The sequence below is a fragment of the Giraffa tippelskirchi genome, chromosome 1 (genome assembly GCF_054371585.1).
Source record: "Giraffa tippelskirchi isolate mGirTip1 chromosome 1, T2T-mGirTip1v1.2.pri, whole genome shotgun sequence".
NCBI lineage: Eukaryota > Metazoa > Chordata > Mammalia > Artiodactyla > Giraffidae > Giraffa > Giraffa tippelskirchi.
Window position 1 is genome coordinate 156,975,684 of NC_137275.1, and position 17,249 is coordinate 156,992,932.

The window sequence follows — 17,249 nt, forward strand, 5'->3', positions numbered from 1 at the left end:
GTCTTTTCCATTGAGTCAACTCTTCTCATGAGGTGGCCAAAGTATTGGAGTTTCAGCTTCAACATCAGTCCTTCCAATGAACATCCAGGACTGATCTCCTTTAGGATGGACTGGTCCGATCTCCTTGCTGTCCAAGGAACTCTCAAGAGTCTTCTCCAACACCATAGTTCAAAAGCATCACTTCTTCAGCGCTCAGCTTTCTTCATAGTCCAACTCTCACATCCACACATGATTACTGGAAAAACCATGGATGTAAGAGTTGGACGGTGAAGAAAGCTGAGCGCCGAGGAAGTGATGCTTTTGAACTATGGTGTTGGAGAAGACTCTTGAGAGTTCCTTGGACAGCAAGGAGATCGGACCAGTCCATCCTAAAGGAGATCAGTCCTGGATGTTCATTGGAAGGACTGATGTTGAAGCTGAAACTCCAATACTTTGGCCACCTCATGAGAAGAGTTGACTCAATGGAAAAGACCCTAATTCTAGGAAGGACTGGGGGCAGGAGAAGGGGATGACAGCAGATGAGATGGTTGGATGGCATCACCAACTCGATGGACATAGGTCTGGGTGAACTCTGGGAGTTGGTGACGGACAGGGAGGCCTGGCATGCTGAGATTCATGGGGTCGCAAAGAGTCAGACACGACTGAGCAACTGAACTGAACTGAACTGACTAGATGGACCTCTGTTGGCAAAGTAATGTCTCTGCTTTTTAATATGCTGTCTAGGTTGGTCATAACTTTTCTCCCAAGGAGTTAGCGTCTTTTATTTCATGGCTACAATCACAATCTACAGTGATTTTGGAGCCCCAAAAAATAAAGTCAGCCACTGTTTCCACTGTTTCTCCATCTATTTGCCATGAAGTGATGGGACCAAATGCCATGATCTTAGTTTTCTGAATGTTGAGCTTTAAGCCAACTTTTTCACTCTCCTCTTTCACTTTCATCAAGAGGCTCTTTAGTTCTTCTTCACTTTTTGCCATAAGGGTGGTATCATCTGCATATCTGAGGTTATTGATATTTCTCCCGGCAATCTTGATTCCAGCTTGTGCTTCATCCAGCCCAGCATTTCTCATGATGTACTCTGCATATAAGTAAGCAGGGTGACAATATATAGCCTTGACATACTCCTTTCCCAGTGTGGAACCAGTCCATTATTCTATGTCCAGTTCTAACTGCTGTTTCTTGACCTGCATGCAGATTTCTCAGGAAGTAGGTAAGGTGGTCTGGTATTCCCATCTCTTTAAGAATTTTCCACGGTTTGTTGTGATCCACACAGTTAAAGCCTTTAGTGTAGTCAGTGAAGCAGAAGTAAATGTTTTTCTGGAATTCTCTTGCTTTTTCAATGATCCAATGGATGTTGGCATTTTGATCTCTGGTTCCTCTGCCTTTTCTAAATCTAGCTTGAACATCTGGGAGTTCTCAGTTCACATACTGTTGAAGCCTATCTTGGAAAATTTTGAGCATTACTTTGTTAGCACTTTACTTTGTGAAATGAGTACAACTGTGCGGTAGTTTGGACATTCTTTGGCAATGCCCTTCTTTGGGAATGGAATGAAAACTGACCTTTTCCTGTCCTATGGCCACTGCTGAGTTTTCCAAATTTCCTGGCATATTGAGTACAGCACTTCAATAGCATTATCTTTCAGGATTTGAAATAGCTCAACCGGAATTCCATCACCTCCACTAGCTTTGTTCGTGACACGCTATAAAACACAAGTGGGCGCCATCTCATGTAACAGTAGTAGCCATAAGATTCAGAACATAATCACTTAAATGACAAATGTTAGTGGCTACTAGGTTTGAGAATAATTACAGAGAGGGAAAAAATATTCTGAGGACTGAAACAGAAACATAGACATTGCAAAACAGATAATAAAAAAGAAGAGGAAAGGAAACCAAATGTATGTATGCATTTGATAATTAAAATAAACCAGTTTCTCACTCACAGACACAGAGAAAAGACTTGTGGTTGCCAAGGGGTAGGGTAGGGAAGGGACGGATGGATTGGGAGATTGGGATAGCAGATACATAGTATTATATATAGAATGGATAAACAACAAAGTCCTAAAGAAAACACAGAGAGCTATAGTCAATCTCCTGTGATAAACCATAATGGAAAAGAATATTTTTAGAAAAAAAAGAAAAATATATATATATAACTGAATCACATTACTATACAGAGGAAGTTAACAGGGTAAATCAAATGTACTTCTAAAAAAATAAAAGATAAACCAGTTTTCACCTTAAAGAATCACTCTATTGCTTCCCTGAAACTCTTAGGCAATTACATTTTCCTCCAAACTCAATATGGTAAAACCTCTCCCTAAGAAGATAGAAGCAGAACAACTGTATTGTCAATTAATATCCACAATCCCCTTAAAAGGGCTCCTTGTGGGCTTCCCTGGTGGTCCAGTGGTCAGGAATCCACCTTGCAATGCAGAGGACACAGGTTTGATCCCTGGTCCAGGAAGATCCCACATGCCCCTGAGGTGGCTAGGCCTGTGCACCATGACTATTGAACCCAGGATCAAGAGCGTGTGCTCTGAAACAAGAAAAGCCATTGCAATGAGAAGCCCATGCATCACAACTAGAGAGTAGCCCCTTCTCACAGAAACTAGAGAAAGCCCTCAGCAACAAAGATCAAGTGCAGCCAAAAATGTTTTTTTTTTTTAAAGCAGGGTGATGGAGTTGACAGCCATCGAGGCTATGTTGCTGTGAGGAAAAGTATGAAGATATTGATGATGCATGTGATAACAAGCAAGTCATTCCATTTTCTTTCTCTCGCTTCTCTGGCTATAAGCACACTCTGTTCTCTTGATAACACTCAGGGGAAACAGGTGTTTTTTGTTTTTAGCTTCTACATTGCATTGTTTCATGAATACATTCTATTAATAATCTCAGAATGAATTTGTTTTATATAATTTGAGGGCTATTGTGCATTCATTCACTTCTAAAATTATAATGCTTTAGAAAACAATCCTTTATGATAGTAAGCCATAGGAATCAGAGAAAAACTATTCCAGAAAACAGTATAAAGATGTTTTACAGACAGAAGCAAAGGCAAAATTAATTGCCAAAGGAACCCTTCTACACTGGTAATGTAAATTGGTACAGCCATGGAAAACATTAAGGAGGGTCCTTCAAAAACTAAAAACAGACCTGTCATATGATCCTGCAATCCCACTCCTGGGCATATATCTGGAGAAAACCATAATTGAAAAAGGTACATGCACCCCAATTTAACTGTACCACTATTTACAATAGCCAAGATGGGAAAGCAACCTAAATGTCCATCAACAGATCAATGGATAAAGAAGATATGCTATACACACACACAATGGAGGATTACTCAGCCATCAAAGAGTAAAATAATGCTTTTTGCAGCAATGTGGAAGGACCTAGAGATAATCATACTAAGTGAAGTAAGTCAGACAAAGACAATTACCACATGATAGCATTTATATGTGGAATCTAAAAGATAACATAAAATTACACAAGCAAACTTCTTTACAAAACAGAAATACACCCACAGACATGGAAAACAAACTTAACAATTACCTAAGGTGGAAGGGCAGGGAAGGGATAAATGAGGAATTTGGGATTAACAAATACATATCACCATCTATAAAATAGATAACCAATAAAGACCTACTAGATGGCACAGAGAACTATATATTCAATGTTCCATAATAATCTATAAGGGAAAAGAATCTAAAAAAAAGAATAGATGTGTAGATGTATGTACGTATAACGGAAACACTTTGCTGTACACCTGAAACTAAGACAACACTGTAAATCAACTCTACTTCAATTAAAAAAAAATAATTACCACAAAACTAAACAAGTTAATTTCTAATAGCAGAAATTGCAAACGGAATAGACAAAATGCATCCAAATATCCTATGCTGGGTCCTGCTGCTGCTGCTTAGTCGCGTCAGTCGTGTCCGACTCTGTGCGACCCCATAGACGGCAGCCCTCCAGGCTTCCCCGTCCCTGGGATTCTCCAGGCAAGAATACTGGAGTGGGTTGCCATTTCCTCCTCCAGTGCATGACAGTGAAAAGTGAAAGTGAAGTCGCTCAGTCGTGTCCGACTCTCCGCGACCCCATGGGCTGCAGCCTACCAGGCTCTTCTGTCCATGGGGTTTCCCAGGCAAGAGTACTGGAGTGGGGTGCCATTGCCTTCTCCGATGCTGGGTCCATGATACACCAAAACAGTAAAATTTCACATATCTGACTTACAACAAAATGAATAAGGTTCCTTCTTTAAGAGTCTGTTCATGGAACAGAAAATTATACCCAACCTATATTTTAGGATAAAACTCATAGAAATACAGTAATTTCATCCTTCACCAGCCATTAGTCTCATCTAAGAAAAATGTATTTTCTTATCTGCCCATGACACCATTCATCAAGAAAAGAAGAATAAAATCAATATTCACATCTTCACTAGATTAGTACTTGTTATTAAGCCTTATAAGTTATTGACCACTGTTTTTCAAAACAGAAAGGAAAAGTACTGTCATCCTTGATACATCAAGATAGTCTATAATTTGTCTAAAAAGTTTTTATTTGGATTATATTATCTCGTCATGAGGCAATCTAATTTCTGTGAGGAGATAGTAAGAGCCATCTGAGAAGGAAGGACACTTTGAGGTTTCACAAGCAAGTAAAAGAATAAATATTGTATAAAGCTCACCCTATGAAGATAGAGAGAACCTAAAATGATAATAAAGCAATTAATTACTGGGGACTCAAGGTGGTATCTACTAATAAATGTATACATATGTGCCTGTAAAATAGGAGCATTTGGTTCAAATACAAAGCAAATGAAATATATAATGGAAATGAAAGCTTAAATTATGTAAATGTTGGCTATGTTTTTTCCCAATATTTCAATATAAGTATGAAATTTTAGAGCTGACATGACTCTAAAGACTATTCCTGCCTTGTGGATGATTGTGAGTCTTTAAAATTCAAGTATTTATCTGCATTAGTATTACTCCCCCAACATTTCAGTCCTATTTTTATAAGTGGAATTGAGAATGGTCATGATTTTCACAAAGACTTTTGAAAAAATGTACTCATCTTGCCCTCTACAGTAGTGACAATAATGTGTAGGAACTGTTTATATTTGGAAGCTCAAATGAAAATAGGTTGAAGATTGTTACCTCTGCATAGAGCATATGTGACATGAACAAGAAATGTGGTTTCCACACACAAGATAAAGTATAACTCTTTGCCAATTATTTCCTCTGTCAAAATACATTACATGTGTGTATGTATACATATATATACACACACACACACATATCAGAGAGAAAGTGAGCACCAAGAGATGGTGGAAGTCACTTGTTGATCACCATATGATGATATTAAAATGTATCCTTACAGATATGATTAACTTTTAAAACAAACACATTCATTAAAAACACACTGATGTCTATGAATCAATTTTTAAAAATCCATTCTGTAGTTCTAAGAAACTGTAATCAATGTAATGAGGTAGAAATAAATTTAATATCAACACCCTTTAAGGAATGTTTGCAATAAAACTATAACATCACTGAATCTGACCTAAGAATGAAAATAAATAAATAGTTGAACTGAAAAATCTAAAACAATTTTACTTGGAGTAACAGATTTATGTATTCTCATTAAATGAAACATGAGTATGTTAACCGCAATGAAAGAGTTACCATTTTATTACTGGTATATCTGGACAATAAATGCTTATATAAGAAAAGCTACCTTACTTCTTTCCTCAGAATCTCTTTCTTCCCAAATTTCACAAAACCACAAGTTTCACAGAAGTAAAAGCCATTCAGAATTTATAAAAGAAGACTAACACACAATCTTCTGAAGTCACACAGAGCTCTTTGAAGGGCTCTGCAATGCTGTGGTGATTGGGAATCTGTGGTTTCCCAAGGGGAAGTTATAAAAATCACGGAGGCTGAAGACAGTACCAACTGAAAGACCAAACAGATAGCTTAGTCAACTAAATAGCCAGCTGTTTCCAAAGACTGCTCTCATTTAAAGTATCTTCAAGTTGCAGGGGGGGTTGGGGGGGTGATGGTGGACAGGGAGGGAGGGAAGCACAAACTGACAAAGGACCATTGACATATATACACTATCACATAAAACAGATAGCTGGTGGGAAGCAGCTTCTATATAACAGGGCACCCAGCTTAGTGCTCTGTGATGACCTAGAGGGGTGGGATTGTTGGGGGGAGGCTGAAGAAGCAGGAGATGTGTTACATATAACTGATTCAGTTCAGTTCAATTGCTCAATTGGGTCCGACTCTTTACAACCCCATGGACTGAAGCACATCAGGCCTCCCTGTCCATCAGTAACCTGGAGTTTACTCAAACTCATGTCCATCGAGTCAGTGATGCCATCCAACCATCCTCTGTCATCCCCTTCTCCTTCCGCCTTCAATCTTTCCCAGCATCAGGCTCTTTTCCAATGAGTCAGTTCTTCCCATCAGTGGCCAAAGAATTGGAGTTTCAGCTTCAGTCCTTCCAGTGAATATTCAGGACTGATTTCCTTTAGGATGGACTGGTCCAATCTCCTTGCAGTCTAAGGGACTCTCAAGAGTCTCCTCCAGCACCACAGTTTAAAAGCATCAATTCTTCGGCACTCAGCTTTCTTTACAGTCCAAATCTCACATCCATACATGATTACTGGAAAAACCATAGCTTTTACTAGAAGGGCCTTTGTTGGCAAAGTAATGTCTCTGCTTTTTAAATACTGCCTAGATTGGTCATAGCTTTTCTTCCAAGGAGCAAGCGTCTTTAAATATCATGGCTGCAGTCACTATCTGCAGTGATTTTGGAGCCCGCAAAAATAAAGTCACTGTTTCCCCATTTATTTGCCATGAAGTGATGGGACCAGATGCCATGATCTTAGTTTTCTGAATGTTGAGTTTTAAGCCTACTTTTTCACTTTCTTCTTTCACTTTCATCAAGAGGTTCTTTAGTTCTTCTTCACTTTCTGCCATAAGGGTGGTGTCATCTGCGTATCTCAGGTTATTGATATATCTCCCAGCAATCTTGATTCCAGCTTGTGCTTCATCCAGCCTGGCATTTCACATGATGTACACCACATAGAAGTTAAATAAACAGGGTGACAATATACAGCCTTGATGTACTCCTTTCCCGATTTGAACCAGTCTGTGGTTCCATGTCCAGTTCTAACTGTTGCTTCCTGACCTGCATCCAGATTTCTCAAGAGGCAGGTCAGGTGGTCTGGTATTCCCATCTCTTTTAGAATTTTCCACAGTTTGTTGTGACCAACACAGTCAAAGCCTTTGGTGTAGTCAATAAAGCAGAAGTAGATGTTTTTCTGGAACTCTCTTGCTTTTTCGATGATCCAAAGAATGTTGGCAATTTAATCTCTGGTTCCTCTGCCTTTTCTAAATCCAGCTTGAACATCTGGAAGTTCACAGTTCATGTACTGTTGAAGCCTTGCTTGGAGAATTTTGAGCATTACTTTACTAGTGTGTGAGATGAGTGCAATTGTGCAGTAGTTTGAGCATTCTTTGGCATTGCCTTTCTTTGGGACTGCAATGAAAAACTGACCTTTTCCAGTCTGGTGGCCACTGCTGAGTTTTCCAAATTTTCTGGCATATTGAGTACAGCACTTCCACAGCATCATCATTTAGGATTTGAAATAGCTCAACTGGAATTCCATCACCTCCACTAGCTTTGTTCATAGTGATGCTTCCTAAGGCCCACTTGACTTCACATCCCAGTATGTCTGGCTCTAGGTGAGTGATAATACCATTGTGGTTATCTGTGTAATGAAGATCTTTTTTGTATAGTTCTGTGTATTCTTGCCACCTCTTCTTAATACTGTCTGCTTCTGTTAGGTCCATACTATTTCTGTCCTTTATTGTGCCCATCTTTGCATGAAATGTTCCCTTGGTATCTCTAATTTTCTTGAAGAGATCTCTAGTCTTTCCCATTCTATTGTTTTCCTCTATTTCTTTGCACTGATCACTGAGGAAGGCTTTCTTATCTTTCCTTCCTATTCTTTGGAACTCTGCATTCAGATGGGAATATCTTTCCTTTTCTCCTTTGCTTTTCGCTTCTCTTCTTTTCACAGGTATAAGTAAGGCCTCCTTAGACAGCCATTTTGCTTTTTTGCATTTCTTTAACTGATTAAACGGAGAAGGCAATGGCAACCCACTCCAGTACTCTTGCCTGGAAAATCCCATGGACGGAGGAGCCTGGTAGGCTGCAGTCCACGGGGTCGCGGAGAGTCGGACGTGACTGAGCAACTTCACTTTGACTTTTCATTTTCATGCATTGGAGAAGGCAATGACAACCCACTCCAGTATTCTTGCCTGGAGAATCCCAGGGACGGGGGAGCCTGGTGGGCTGCAGTCTATGGGGTCGCACAGAGTCGGACACCACTGAAGCGACTTAGCAGCAGCAGCAGCAACAACTGATTAAAATATAATGATTAGTAAAATAAGGCATCTTCCAAAAATAGGTTTATATGTTTGGTTTCAACTCTCTCTTTCTTTGACACTATTAAGCTACCTTTTCAGCCTTTACACAGGAGGAGAAAATAAAATATTAACTTCCTTTAAAAGAAAGCCAAAGATTTACTGTTTTTTGTGTTTTCCTGAAAAAGTTTTAGACCTGAGTTTACTCGTTTCATAAATCCATCACCTTCTTTATCCAGATGGAATATTCTCTGGATGATCACAAGCAACACTCTTAAAGTGGGTGTTAGGACATGGGAATGAAGCTATGAAATAAATTTATCTAATACATACATTAAATATATAAATATGACATATTCAATGTGATATATCAATATATATTAAATTATATATACATAGAAACATACATAACATTTGTGCAAACATGGAAACTGTTGACTGAGAAAAGAAGTGGAAGAGATCTGGAGAATACCTTTGTATATAAACATTATATTACTCTGTTCCGTCACATTTAGATATCTCATCAACTTCTGGTAATGTTGAAAGAAATTGTCTAAGATGATATTAATAAATTTAAAAGATGTATTCTGTAGCAGAGAAGAAGAAAGGTGGGTAGGGGTGTTCCCAGAACTCAGGAGACAATGTACTATCCTGTATCTCGATTTGTGGGGAGGACTCTTAGCAAGGGAGAGCTACATAGGCACAAGAGGTAAGAACTGCTCTCTGCTGCAAGACAGGTCAACACCCAATAATATACAGTATTATAGAAAAGACTGTTTTTAGTCACAAGAATAACTTTACTATTTATGAATACAAAGACTAATTACATGGCATTATCCCCAAAGCATGCCCTAACGGGATGAAAACATTTCTAAGGGAAATGCTCTCCTGAGGGGTACACTGCCCCATACAATCCACAGGAGGATCTAACATGCACCTTTCAACTAATCATGCTAACCACATAGCCATCCATTTTAAAAACCTGATCCATATTTTCTGTTTTTAGAGTTCAACTTTCAACTTTCACTGTAAAACTTTAATTTTGCAAGAAAAACAATGAGAGGAAATAGGAAAGACTATGTACAGATCTCCAGTTCTAACCTCCTTAGAAAACTATACTATACATCCTGATCTGATCCTTTTTTGCTCTTTTTTATGGAGTCTTTCCTCCTCACCTCACATCAACATCTCAGGCTCTTATGTTATTCCTCCAGGACAGCAGTCTAATTAGAACTCTCATGATAAGATTCAAAACATACACACACACGAACATATACACACAAGTGATATTCTCAATTACTAGTACAGAATTTCTAAGTCATTCTTAGAAATGCATTGAAAAATGCATTTTAACATTAGAAACACAAAATCAGGGTTACACTCTTCGACTTAAAATCTATTTTTTACTGATCAGTGTTTAAATCCTAAAAGTACATGGAGCTTACAGTATAGCTACAAAGATTATCCTTCTACAAGGTGCTGAACCATGCAGCTAGCAAAAGTATTTGATAAAAATTATAGATGCTACTGCTTTTGTAGGAATAACTTTTAACTTTTTATGATAATGATGATGTTTTGTTTTTAAAACCTAGAAAGCTGTATAGTTCCTTTTTTAAAATCATTTAAGCTATATAGTTAAGAGACCATTCAGTTCAGTTGTTCAGTTGTGTCCAACTCTTTACAACCCCATGGACTGCAGCACACCAGGCCTCCCTGTCCATCATCAATTCCTGGAGCTTACTCAAACTCATGTCCATAGAGTTGGTGATGCCATCCAACCATCTCATCCTCTGTCATCCTCTTCTCCTTCCACCTTCAATCTTTCCCAGCATCAGGGTCTTTTCAAATGAGTCAGTTCTTAGCATCAAGTCGCCGAAGTATTGGAGTTTCAGCTTTAGCATCAGTCCTTCCAATGAATATTCAGGACTGATTTCCTTTAGGATGGACTGGTTGGATCTCCTTGCAGTCCAAGGGACTCTCAAGAGTCTTCTCCAACACCACAGTTCAAAAGCATCAATTCTTTGGCACTCAGCTTTCTTTATAGTCCAACACTCACATCCATACATGACTACTAGAAAAACCATAGCTTTGACTAGATGGACCTATGTTGGCAAAGTAATGCCTCTACTTTTTAATATTCTGTATAGGTTGGTCATAACTTTTCTTCCAAGAAGCAAGCATCTTTAAATTTCATGGCTGCAGTCACCATCTGCTGTGATTTTGGAGGCCCCAAAAATAGTGTGTCCCTGTTTCCATTGTTTCCCCATCTATTTGCCATAAAGTAATATAAAGAGACCATTAAGTCTTGTAAATATGATGAACAAGGAGACTACCAATAAACTTTTCCTTTGGCTCTTACCTATTGACTGCAACAATAAAGTAGTTGTAATTTTCTCCTCCTTTATTTCTCTGACAAAAGTGTCTATGATTTCCACACAGTCTTCATAGTACAACAGCCAAAAGATGTTAAGAAATTACATGTTTCTGGTTTTAGAATCAGTACCTGAAACCAGGTGAATAATAACAAACATTTAACTAACATTTCCTCAGTGCTAAGCACTGGGCACTGTGCTAAAATCCTTACATAAGCTGCTAAGTCACTTCAGTCGTGTCCGACTCTGTGCGACCCCAGAGATGGAAGCCCACCAGGCTCCCCCATCCCTAGGATTCTCCAGGCAAGAACACTGGAGTGGGTTGCCATTTCCTTCTCCAATGCAGGAAAGTGAAACGTGAAAGTGAAGTCGCTCAGTCGTGTCCGACTCTTAGCGAACCCATGGACGGAAAATCCTCTGTCCCTGGGATTTTCCAGGCAACAGTACTGGAGTGGGGTGCCATTGCCTTCTCCGTACATAAGCTAGCTTTCAGAATAACTTTACCAGGTAGGTATTATCTCAGATGAGGACACTAAAGAACAGAGGAGATAAGTACCTTAAATGAGAGCATACAGTTACTAATTGGCAGAAATGACAGTTGAAGGCTGTTACTCTGAATCCTTTGCTTGTAACCACTGTACTCAGTACCTCTCAGAATACTATTCCCACATGGGAGCCGTTCTACACACTGGCTCCCAGAGAACGAACACTTGCATTTTCTAAATAATTAAAGCAAAGGTCATTCTCTCTTATCAGAATGCTTGAGTATTCAACCTGAACCAGTCAACTACAGCACCAGGAGCAACCCAGAAATCTCAACCAATGGATTGAACAATTTCCATTGGGAAACCTTCAGTTATCATAAGACAGTATTATCTAATTTACTGGACTATCAAAAGAGACGATGGCTTCATTGAAATGAAGAGTGAAAATATTCAATATCCAATGTCAAAGTTTTTTTCTCAAGCCCTGTTATCTGTGGATAAATGTATCTATCCACTGATTTGCTAAGCAAACCAAGTCCATGTAAAGCAACACTATTTATATACATATGCCTCATTTTATTGCACTTCAGTTTTTATAAATGGAAGATTTGAGGCAATCCTGCCTTGAGCAAATTTACTGGCACCATTTTTCCAATATCATTTACTCATGTCATGTCTGTTTCACATTTTGGTAATTCTCATACTACTTCAAACTTTTTTATTATTATTATTAAATGCTTGTTATGGTGATCTGTGATCAGTGATCTTCAATACTGCTTTTTCTGAACTTTTTATTTTAAACTAGTCTGGAGAAAAGTTGCAAAAATAGGAAAAAAATTTTCTTATATCCTTTACACCATTCTCCTAATGTTCTAGCTATTTTTTAATTAATTTTTATTGGAGTATAGTTGCTTTATAATGTTGTGTTCGTTTCTGCTGTGCAGCAAAGTGAATCAGGTAGACATAAACATATATCCCCTCTTTTTTGGATATGCTTACCATTTAGGTCACCACAGAGCATGCTGTGCAGGCAGTTCTCATTAGTTATCTATTCTATACATAGTAAAGGGCATGGCAGCCCACTCCAGCATTCTTGCCTAGAGAATCCCCATGGACAGAGGAGTCTGGCGGGCTACAGTCCACGGAGTAACAAAGAGTCACACATGACTGAGCAACTAAGCACAGCACAGCACAGTGTATACATGGACTTCTCAGGTGACTCAGTAGTAAGGAATCCACCTACCACTGCAAGAGATGTGGGTTCGATCCCTGAGTCGGAAAGATCCCTTGGAGAAGGAAACAGCAACCCACACTAGCATTCTTGCCTGGGAAATCCCACAGGCAGAAGAGCCTGGCAGGCTACAGTCCATGGGAGTCACAAAAAGTCAGACATGACTTAGCAACTAAACAACAACAAAAAGTGTATATCCAAGACCTTAAGTTTTTAAAAAAGGATCATCTTGTATAAGATACTTTAGAAATTTAATTCTATCAGTTGAAAATATTATACAACTCTAATGTTGATAATAAATTCTACAATGTGGAAGATCTAGAAAAATTATAATTCAAACAACTATTCATTTCAGAAACAAACATGCCAAAATCCTTACCATCATACTGTATTCCTTACTTGACTATCAAGCCTCTTATGTTCTTAACTCCAATGTTTATTCTTTTTGAATAAACATTTTTATTTTTATAAAATAAAAAATTTTTATTTATAAAAAATTTTAAAAATGTTTATTCTTTTTTATACGCATTGTCTTAGATGTATATTAAAATTATACATATATATAGGTAAATATTAATCAAATTACCACCAAATTCAATTGTACTGTCGGAGCTTTTATTTGTCCTTTTAAAGTTTACTATATAATATTCTCTCTTAAATTATATATAAAATTTTAGCCTGAAAGTTATTTGTAGAGTCAGAGTCCCAGGGGAACATCACTGATCATCAGGATTACTTTCTTCCATAAGGAAAGTCAACCCTGAATGTGCGCCAAGACATTCCTTCCCTAAATCTGTTTCATTTCAACCACCGGGAACGATGCCCCTCAACCAGCAGTGCATGCAGCAGATAACTAGGATCTGCTTCAGATAGGCAGGAAATGCTGGTATTTATCTTTCCCTTAGGCAAATGGCACCTCATGCAGAATTAAAGAAACCAAGGGATTTGGAAACTGTAGGCATAATTACCTGTCAGAATCTACTAGAAGCTTTCTAAAGTTAATATCCTAATACTTATTGCTCCCACAGGAGAATTTCAGAATGTGCTTTAGAAAAGCTGATTCAATGTATGCTGATCATCTATTTGATGCCATTTAAATATAGTATTATTTAGTAAAAGAGATACAAATTCTTACAGAACTAAAATACTTTTAAGATTTTACTACCATAGGCATATATATGAACTCACTATACCTCTTGCACAATCAAAACACTAAGAATAAAACAAACCTTTACTCTTAAATTAGCTCCGCAGCTTAAAGGAAAACTTGACAGAGGTCTACACAAACAGTGATGACCACCTCTCTGGTAGTATTGTTAGTGCCATCTCCACACAACTGACATTTGAGGACAGATAATTCTTTGTGGTGGGGCACTGTCCTATGCATTCTGCAGCAGCAGCACCTGTGACTGCCATTCACTAGATGCAAGTAGCCCAGTCATGACAATCAAAAATGTCCCCAGACACTGTCAAATGCTCCCTGGGGCCAAGATCATCCCAGAGTTCAGAACCGATACACTAGTGGAGATGGCCACATGCAGGGTGCAGTCTGGCTCTGCTCCTTTGTGTGTGCACCAGGGAGAGACATTTCACCTCTCTGCCTCAGTCTATCCTCCCTCTAATAACTGGTAAGGATTAAAGGAGAAAAGAACTGACTACTGCTAGGACTGTTTTGACTGTATACTTTGTTGCATCTCTCTCTACTTCTTAGGCTTTCCAGGTAAAGAATTTGCCCGCCGATGCAGGAGATGCAAGAGATGCAGGTTTGATTCCTGGGTTGGAAAGATCCCCTGGAAAAAGGAATGGCTACCCACTCCAATATTCTTGCCTGGAAAATTCCATGGACAGAGGAGTCTGGCAGGCTACAGTTGATGGGGCCTCAGAGAGTCAGACACAACTGAATGCACACACAAGAACACAACTTCTGACTCCCTAAACTACAAATATGTACTTTCCAAAAAAAGTTTTCTTTATGATGTAAAACTAAGGAATTTTTAAGGGGGAAGGGCATTACTAGGTTTATGGATTACTTAAAGAGCTCTCTTAAGAGCTCAGGCTTGCAGGCTCTAAGAATATGATCCCAAATCCTACTACCTACCATAATCTATGCATCAGAGAACAAGGACGATCTCTTGGTCACTGAAACACATCACATACTTTCCCTGCTCTGTTCTCCAGCTCTGACTCGTCTGATGGGGAATATAACTCTACCACATGTGTACATACACACCTGCTAGATTCCAGCATTTTTCATAAAGTATTTTCCTGATGGCATTTGAATCATCTCTCTCTTACACAAAACATTATGGCGAAATTTCTCTCCTAGTACTTGTACTCTTCAGGGCATGAATGACTCCGTGATGGCTACAGTCCATCAGACTCATTTCCCTACTAAACCTCCGGTACCTTTTTTGTTCTTACTCCTCTGTCTACCCTGCAGGGTCTAGCCAGAGCCCCAGTCACATTATTACTTAACATTTCTTTTTTATTGCACAGCTAGCTTAGAGAATGGAAATCAATGTTCTTATAAGTTGGTATACGTCTTGCACAGAGCTACACAGTAAGCTCCTTTCTCGGAGAGCGTGGCCATTAAGACATGACCCATGCTTACTGGCCACCACAGCCCCAAGAAGACTAAAGTTCAAGAATAACATTCACACAAACATGGAGGGAATTATTATTCAGCATGACTTTTAGTTGAGGGCCATCAATTGAGTACAGAAAGTACCCCTACTAATCAAAGAATATTAAGAAAATACTATTATTGTGACCTTAAAACTTTTAAATTTAGCAACTCTATTTGTTGTACATGTAGTTGTTAACTAATATTTCTCACCAAATTATTTTGTTCAATATCCATCCTTTCAAACAACTATAAACCTACTGAAGTGAGGTGATGGTAGTTTCACACAGTGTGTATGCTGGTGGGGTGAGGGTTCCCCAGATGAAAAAACAAGGGGAATATCCAACAATGCCTGCTGCACTCATGACAGGGATGTGTGTCGGGTCATGGGAGACACAGTCCTTCAAACACCCAAGAGTCAAGAAGTGAAGAAACTCTACGTAAATGTCAGTGTTGTCCTGAAGGATGCTGGCAAAAGAAAACAGTAGTCACAGGCAAAGAAAGGTGAGACTTTAGTACTGTACCTTCAACATGTACTCGGAGGAGCACAGGCATCAGAATTCTCTGAGGTGCTTTCTGCAAAATGTAGGAAGAGTAAAACCAGCCTCTGTATTTTTCACAAGTTCTCTAGGTTTCCTATGTACACTAAAGTGAGAGGACTACATGGTTAGCAAGATCATCCTGGTTTTGTTTTTTTTTTTTAGCTGCACTGCATAGCATGTGGAATCTTAGTTCCTTGTCCAGGGATCAAATCCATGCCTCCTGCAGATCAAAGCCATGCCTCCTGCATTGGAAACCTGGAGTGTTAACCACTGGACTGCCAGAAAAGTCCAAGAGATTATTCAGAGAAATACTGATTTAGTTAAGAGCTAAGAAGGAAGTATGCCATGGAGAGCCTTTGAAAATATACTTTTAAATAAGTTCAATAACTGCTTTATTTTTTAGGCATTCTCCATATTAGTTGTTAAATTTTAAAAATGGATTTATGCAAAAAGATTACAGAGAGAATTTATAAAAGCAGAATGTTTGCGTGTATGCTAAGTCACTTCAGTTGTGTCCAACTCTGTGCGACGCTATGGACTGCAGCCTGCCAGGCTCCTCTGTCCATGGGATTCTCTAGGCAACAATGCTGGAGTTGGTTGCCATGCTCTCCTCCAGGGGATCTTCCCAACCCAAGGATCAAACCTGTGTCTCTTGCATCTGACCTGCATTGGCAGGCAGGTTCTTTACCACTAGAGCCATCTGGGATGCCTGCAAAAGCAAAGCAACTCGTACTGATAATTCTGTAAATAATGACAGATGGGACAGAAGTTATTTTGAGGATGTGAGGGTTCAATACACATACCCTAAAAACCTACCTGTAGCTGCCCCAGGGAATCTCCCATTAGTGGCTGCATCTGACCTCAAGAATCCCAAGAACTGCTGACGCTGAACAATGTCATTTCTGTCGGGAGTCTTGGGAACAGAGACACTTTAGCACTGCACCAAGGAGAATGTCTTTCTCCTCTGACAACTCTAACCAAGTAAGTCAAAAGCACCACACTGATCCAATTACACTAGGAAGAGTTAAATGAGACTAATATCCCAAAGACCCTCAGAACTCATCAAGAGTGAGTAACATCCTTCAGGGACCAATAAAATTAATGACATTTCAGAAATGAGACTCTTATGAGCCATAAAAGAAAGAGTGGCAAAGGGTTGTAGAAATCAAGTCTATTTTAATCCTTAAGAATCAAAGAAAACATCTGAGAGAAAATCTCTACAATTTCTTCTTCTTAAATATTCTCTTTTGGCACAAAATATTTCTCTTTCTCCCATATCCCAAGAGAATATACCTGAGTTGGAAAGCTGACTGAAAAACCAGTTAGGGCAGGTGTACTGCTATATATAAAATAAAAAAGCTACAAGAGTATACTGTACAGCACAGGGAATATGGCCAATATTTTATAACTATAAAAGGAGCATAATCTTTTAAAATTGTGAATCACTATGATGTACACTTGAAACTTCAATAATATTGTTAATCAGTTATACCTCAATAATTAGGGGGGAAAAATGGGCTGCTAAGAAGAGTCCACTCAATAGTAGAGG

At 38.8% G+C, this 17,249-nt stretch overlaps 1 protein-coding gene across 23 annotated transcripts in view; it reads right to left on the minus strand.

Moving 5' to 3' along the window:
- The window catches only part of KDM4C (lysine demethylase 4C), a 435,647-nt gene that overhangs the window by 268,541 nt on the left and 149,857 nt on the right, over positions 1–17,249 (minus strand). The window lies entirely within an intron of this gene.